Here is a 7,687-nt window from a genome sequence, read left to right on the forward strand (position 1 = left end):
GCTGCATAAGACTTTCTTCTTTCTCTCACCCCTATTCTGTCCACCTCTCTAACGCAAGAATTAACCAGTACTCTCAATCATTCATCCCTTTCTCTGGTAAACTCTGGAACTCCCTGCCAGCTTCTGTATTTCCACCTTCCTATGACTTGAATTCCTTCAAGAGGGAGGTTTCAAGACACTTATTCATCAATTTTTGACCACTGCTTTGACCCTTTTATGGGACTGGCATTTCAGTGGGCATTTTTTTTATTAGATTTTTGTTGCGCTTGGCCAGTGTACTTTCTACATAAAAAAAAAAAAAAAAAAAAAAAAAAAAATATATATATATATATATATATATATATATATATATATATATATATATATATATATATATATATATATATATATATATATATATATATATATACACACACACACACACACACACACACACACACACGATAATCTTAATCCTTGTACTTTTTTTTTCTAGGTCAATTGTTGATGATTTTATCTGTATTCAGTTACCACGCTTGGCTTTACAGCGAATATTAAATAGCTTTAATATATTATATGTTTTGGTTCGGCATCGGATGTTCATCATCTTAAAACATAGGTTATTATTTTGATCGATAGAATGAGTGAAGCAGGTAGAAGAGAAATTCGATTACCTCACCTACCGCATTTCATAAGTTGCACATTTTGTACAGTTAGTGAGACCGTAAGCATTGTCTATTAACATACTGTATTTTTTTTTTTTACAAGGAATTAAAACATGGTCTAACAATAATATCATCTTCATTTATTATGTACGTAGTAGTTTTATTCAGCCATGAAAATATTGGGACTAAAGAAAATAATATTTACCGTACAGTACATAGACGCGTGATAATATATATATATATATATATATATATATATATATATATATATATATATATATATATATATATATATATATATATATATATATATATATATATATATATATATATATATATATATATATATATATATATATATATATATGTGTGTGTGTGTGTGTGTGTGTGTGTGTGTGTGTGTGTGTGTGTTAACTATCATGCGTCTATGTACCGTACGGTAAATATTATTTTCTTTAGTTCCAATATTTTCATGGCTGTATAAAACTACTACGTACATAATAAATGAAAATACTATTATTGTTAGACCATGTTTTAATTCCTTGTAAAAAAAAAAAAATACAGTATGTTAATAGACAATGCTTGCGGTCTCACTAACTACAAAATGTGCAACTTATGAAATGTGGTAGGTGAGGTAATCGAATTTCTCTTCTACCTGCTTCACTCATTCTATCGATCAAAATAATCAAAGGATGCACGCAGAATATTGACTTCACGATATGACATCAGCATTATTTCCTAATAAAAAAAAAAAAAAATAAAAAAAAACGGCATGAGCGATAAGAGCAGAAAGAGTGGCGCAGCGACAGCGGTGGAGGCAGGCTTCGGAAAGCCGCGGCCTGGACTCCCTGAACAGCTGAGAAGGTGGACACCAAGCTGTGGGAAGGTTTTGTTTCTTTTTTTTTTTTTTTTAGTTTTGTGATAATGCTGACTCCCTAACATTACGTAGGAAGTGGAAGCTGAAACTTACATGTACTTTTGGCCGTAGAAGAAAATACTAGTGGTAAGTGTACAAGCTACAATCACTTTAAGGTGTACTGTATGGATGTCACCATGTATATTTTGCCCTAGCGTTCGTATTTGTTTCATGATATTTAGGAAAGCGTGCCATGTCGCACACAAATGCTGTTCCCCAAGGGTTGGTTGCCACGGGCGTGCCCTTACTCACATGGGTAAGGAAACCAGGAAGATCATGTATGCCCCTGTTTAGGCCAAGCCTTATAGGATCCAAAGTACTCTGCTTATAGCTCATTCTTGCCCCTTTAACTCTTAAACATTGCGGTTCACTGTGTGTATATATATATATATATATATATATATATATATATATATATATATATATATATATATATATATATACTGGTAAGTGAAATTATATACTTAGCATTACATTATTTTGTAACAACCTGATTAGCCATGTACAGTATAACTTTCAATCCAACATATATAAATAAATCTTATATATTTTCTTATTACAGTAAGGGCTTCACATGCATGTTAGTACTTGAAGGGTATGGAAGTGTATTTAATTAGTTAACAGGCTCATGAGCAGTAATATGGTTGGTATGCAAGAATGGCCAACCTTGGTGGGATTTGTGCAACTGTGGACATGTCCATGCTTGTATGTGCAGGGACTTCTCACTGTGGGCAGAGGAGGAACAAACCATGACATTGAACACCATACACATCCACAGTATACAGTCAGTGTACTTATCCCAGAATGCTATTTCTCCATTCTTGTACTTTACAAAAATCCTTGGTTATGTCTCTATGACACATTGTTTTTCTCCCAAGTACTTGGACCGTATTGTCACAGCTCACTAACCATTATGCAGATTGGGCTACACACTGTTGGATGAAGGGCTTGTTAGAGTTGAGCACCCCAGCTATTACTCTACTTCTGGTTATTTTTCAATATGGTGGTAAATTTGCAGTTTCAATCAGTACTCCCATCCTCTTTATCTCTTTCACTAAAGCCAACAAGTATAGGGGCTTGGTGGGAATGTGGGGTTGTTTGGATTGGGAAAGCCAAAATGTGGCTTTATTTTTTTTATTATTATTATTTATTTTTTTTTTATTCCCGAAAAAATCTAAGGATGACAAACTGCATATTTCAAAAACGAGAAATTTCTACACATATTGTAACCTAATGTAACCAACCTAATCTAATCTAACCTAACCTGGGGGGGATGGGGAGGCATGAAGCTCCCCCAGACCGCACCCCCTTAAAGTCACTAACCTAACTTAATCTCCTAACTGCCCCCTATAAAGTAAACTAATGTAACTTAACATTTTGTTACATTCTGTCTGCCATTACTACATACCAACAGTAATCACTTAACAAAAAATACCTTATGAAGTTGAGGGAACTGGTGGTAAACTGCCAGTTTGTATATTCACAACCAGCACATGTCTCCCTACCGTAACCATGCTCTAACTGACACAGCACAGACAGTTGTAGATGCTGCTTCCTCCTGTAAACACACGTGCCTATATTTGATTGGCTAACAAATTTCTGTGTGACCTGATTCACAGCAGGTAACCTCATGTTATCTTAGTTCTTATCATGTAACTCAACTTCATGTCGCCATCGCGCATGCGCACCATTGATAACAAATGAACACACCTAGTATCCTACAAGAGACAGCTGGAGGTGGATCTAAGCTAGAATTGATTTGAACCTTTGAAATTCTCATCTGAAGTTGTTATTAATTTCTGAGAGGGTAAAATGAGGTTAGAATGCTCCAAACAGTGAGATGTAGACCCTGCGAAGGGCTATAGTTGGGTATGGTGTATTGGTTGAAACTGCAATAATACCAGTTTGGTAATTGAATTATTCTAGAAGTTATTTGTTGAATGCCATGCCTTCTTTCTTACTTTCTTAAATGAAGGTGGCTTTAGCTTACATAACTCCACAATATTATTAATTTAATTGTAATCCAGCAAGCTTATTCAGAAAGGGTGCCTTCAACCTCTCAGGACATTATAAAAACTATGACCTAATCAAATCTAATAGCAAGTGGATTATGATGTTGAGGTTCAGCCCATTACCAAGAGTAAGGTTTGAAGGATGTCAGTTTTCTTTGTGATGTACCAAAAGAATTATGTGAAAATATGTGCACCCATGACATTCAAAGCTTAATACTTGCTTACATTTTTCTTTCTTTTTCAATATGTCTTGAGAGACATTTTGGTATAGTACTGTCTGCTATATACCAAAGTAATGTAAGTTCAAATTCTCCCTAATGGTTGGATAACTCCATTTCCAGCTTGTGGTTAATATTTACAATAACTCCTTACTTTGCCGTTGGACATAAACATTATGATGTAGTATACTTACTGTAGAGTACATCTGTAAAAGTTTCAAACAGTGCCCTCTTATTGTTAACTCACAAATCTGTGTTGAAATCAGAGATGCTTCCCAGAGCCTAAGTCCGCAAATTGTGTGCACAGCACAGCTCCTTTTACACACAGAGCCATGGAACACTTCCTGTATGCTCTAGGAAGTAGTTTTTATATGGGTGAAATATATAAAGTTTTTTTTTTTTTGTCCATACATAACCTCACCTTGTTCACAGTATTGAAATTATTGAACAATGAGCATTTTATTATGACCATTTTATTATGAGGCACATTTTATTTGTGAGATATACAAAGGATGCTGTGAGGGTATTATTCTGCGCTGTCCTGTCAGGGAGGGTCTCATGGCTCCATATCAGTGTGACTCCAGCTGTCATCATGGCAACTTTGGAAGATCATGATCTACGTTTGTTGTTATACCTTTGAAAATGGCAACTTTTATCTTAACAACCTTGAAGTTTGGCACTATTTCCTCTCTTGGTGAATATTAATGTGTTTTATTTCTTAATGTATGACAGTTTCAGATGCTGACCTGTAAGGAATAGCGTAAGACTGCCGCAGTACATACTGGTTAGATTTGGTTAGGTTAGGTAAGGTAATGCTACGCTAGGTTAGCGTCCTTAAGGGGGAGGTGTCCTGAGGAGGGGAGCTTTGCCTCCCTGGTTAGGTTAGGTTAGGTAATATTAGATTAGGTAATGTTATGTTAGGTCAGGTTAGGTAATGCTAGTTTGGTTAGGTTAGTATCATTAAGAGAAGGGGTCCCTTCTCAGTTAGGTTAGGTAGAACTAGATTAAGTTAGTGTTCTTAAGGTAGGGGTCGAATCCCCCTTGGTTAGGTTAGGTGATGTTAGGTTAGGTTAGTGTCCTTAATAGGGTTTCAGGTAAGGTTAGGCAAGGTAAAGATTGGTTAGGCTAGAAATTTCCCCACTTGTCAAAACATGTCTTATCCTTTTACTTTTTCATGAATGTCCAAATTTGGCCAGATTTGGCTTCTCCCACCATAAAACTTTGGGTTTTGCATTCCCTCCACCAAAACCCCTAATTCCCCACAGGTCCCCTAACCTTTTTGAGGGAAAGGGGAGGAGTTATGTAACAAAAAATTATTGTACATTTTTACCTCTAAATTACATAACATAGCATAGTTCTTATCATTAGCAAATGATATGCAACAATTTAGTAAAAGGAATTATGAAATTTTTATAAGCACCTAGGAGGAGAAAGGAAGGGATGAAAAGAATAGACTTTGCAATTTCTAGCCAGTATAATATTTGGAGGTGGCTGTAGAATGAGTAGAAATGCCCCTGGGTGGTTAATAATTAAGGACAAATGTACCAAATAGCAGTGAATAAGTTATATCACAAAATAATTATAAATTGTGTACTTACTCCCCCAAGTGACAAGTTACAGCTGGCATATAGAGTCAGTGGTGGTTGAGTGAGAGATGACGTGGTTGGATGTCAAGTAAGCTGTCATAAGCAAAAAAAAAAAAAAAAAATCATACTTCTTTGGTTGTATAGCGCATTGGTCGTAAGACAAATACATTGTATGCCAAGTACCCCACTATATATGTAAATAGTATTGACAGAAAGTGTTGACATTGGAAAAGAAGTGAATAACAGTGAGAAGTGTAAATTAATTGTCACTAATCAATTAAGTGTTTCCTTCCTCTTTACTATCTCTTGGAAATAACTGGGGATATTGGAGGCAAAGATTTTCAGAAGAGGTAGTGAAAAATGAGATTGCAGCCTCTACTTTAGGCATTGATGATGTGCTGTACTACCTAGGTGCTTTTTTTGTGTGTGACTATAGATTCTCAGTTTAATTGATATCTGAGCTATTCCCAGACTCATCTAAAATAAAAAGGGGGAGAGCTGAACCTTGCATTCTGTTATTCACAGCTTCACTGACTTTGCAGCATGTGCAGGGACAGAATTGTACATAAACACTCATCACAGTATTATCAACAGAATGATGCAACACATTGTATACCTAAGAGTTCAAAATAACTGTTCTTGTTCACTTTTTCATTAACAGGAAGAGTCTCCAGCTGATCAATACCATAAAATGTAAAACAACCCATAACTATAAGTAAGACTGGGTGTTTTATTAACCTAGTAATGAACCAAGGATCCAGAGGTTGCCTTGTCATTTCAAAACATAACTTCTTTATTCATCTCTCCGTTCTTTACAAAACTTGATTTTCTTGTCCTTCTCTTGTACATTTAACAGTGGTTTCTTATGAGCATGATAACTTGTAGCCCAGGTCATCATGAAGCAGCTGCTGTATACTTATGAAGACACATTGGGCCATAACTTTTTTTCTTTGACCTTGCTCACAGCCATAGATTATTAACTAGCCTGGCAGTCAGTGTTTGTCTTATGTTTGTCTTATGTTTGTCTTATGAGACACACCAAACTTGAGAAGGGGGTAGGTACAATGGTGTCCTCACTGTCCTTGAATCTCTTCACTTGTTGTGGGTTTATCAATTATAAATGAGAGATTGTAGCTAACTCTATAAAGTTATCACTTACATGTGGTTATCCTTCTTTGTGGTCACTCACTGAGTATAGGAAGTAACCAGAGTTGAGAACCTGTCTGTTACCATGCCCTTCCTCTACTAATGAAATAAAATGTTTGAGTTAGGTAGTAATGGTCTCATAACATTTTTTTTTTTTTTATGAAAATTGATGTAGCAACTTGTGTTACTTTTTCCTGCTATTACCTCAGTGTCCACTATTTTGCTCTGTGTGTTCTGTTTCAAAAGATCCCAGCCAGTATTGTCAGTCATCAGCAGCAGTGACCACTCAGTAGTGCCACATGTGATCTTAATCCCACTTCCAGTAGGTAGTAGCCCCTCCAGGAGGACTAATGCCAGTCCATTTATATATGCATTTTTTTTTCTCAAGTACAGTCTTTGTCAGTGTAATTTATTTCTATTTGAAGTCCTATTTCTCACTCAGAGTAGTGTCAGTGAGTTGAACAAAGCACCTTGTGGGGAGATGCTCTCAATTTATTAATGTTTTTTTGTTTAGGTGAGCTTCTTCAAACTGAGTAATGTACAAGAACAAAAGACACTGATATTTGTATACTACCTTTGTGGATGGGGTGACCGTTTAGAAAGGGTATGCATGTGTGTGTGTCTGTGTGTGTTTACCTAGTTGTATTTATCTGGTTGCATTGTACAGGGCGCGAGCCAAAGCTCATTTTATCCTATCTCCTTAACCATATTTATCCAGTTTCTCTTTAAACTTGTGTACACTGTTTGCTACAACCACCTCTTCCTTCAAAGCATTCCAGATTTTAATAGTTTGATATGGGAAACTGTATTTCTTGATGTCACTCAAACATCCACTCTCCTTTATTTTCTTCCCATACTCCCTTGTCCATCTCTTCCTGCTCCATCTGTGGTACCAAATTATTTCTGTCTATTCTTCCTATATTGTTTACTAATTTGTACATTGTTATCAGGTAACTCTTGTAGTGTTGGTAATCCCATCTCCAAGTCTTTTTTTTCATGGCTTAAATCTTTGTCACTATCCTCTGTATTCTTTTCAGTTTCCTTACATCTTTTTTTCTCTGTGGAACCTAAACTACTGTTGCATATTCCAGTTTAGGTTGTATCATGCTTGTTAAAATTTTCTTTATCGTTTCTTTATTTTAATAGTTAAACACCAGCTTGTTTG

At 35.7% G+C, this 7,687-nt stretch overlaps 1 protein-coding gene across 1 annotated transcript in view; it reads left to right on the forward strand.

Moving 5' to 3' along the window:
• The first annotated feature begins 1,463 nt into the window (after nt 1-1,463).
• The window catches only part of LOC135106742 (RAC serine/threonine-protein kinase-like), a 181,323-nt gene continuing 175,099 nt past the window's right edge, over nt 1,464-7,687 (forward strand). Inside the window, exon 1 of the mRNA XM_064016010.1 lies at nt 1,464-1,647. The gene's annotated coding sequence lies outside the window, so the exon portion shown is untranslated. The remainder of the gene's footprint in view (nt 1,648-7,687) is intronic.

The sequence above is a fragment of the Scylla paramamosain genome, chromosome 14 (assembly GCF_035594125.1).
Source record: "Scylla paramamosain isolate STU-SP2022 chromosome 14, ASM3559412v1, whole genome shotgun sequence".
NCBI classification, from domain to species: Eukaryota; Metazoa; Arthropoda; class Malacostraca; order Decapoda; family Portunidae; genus Scylla; species Scylla paramamosain.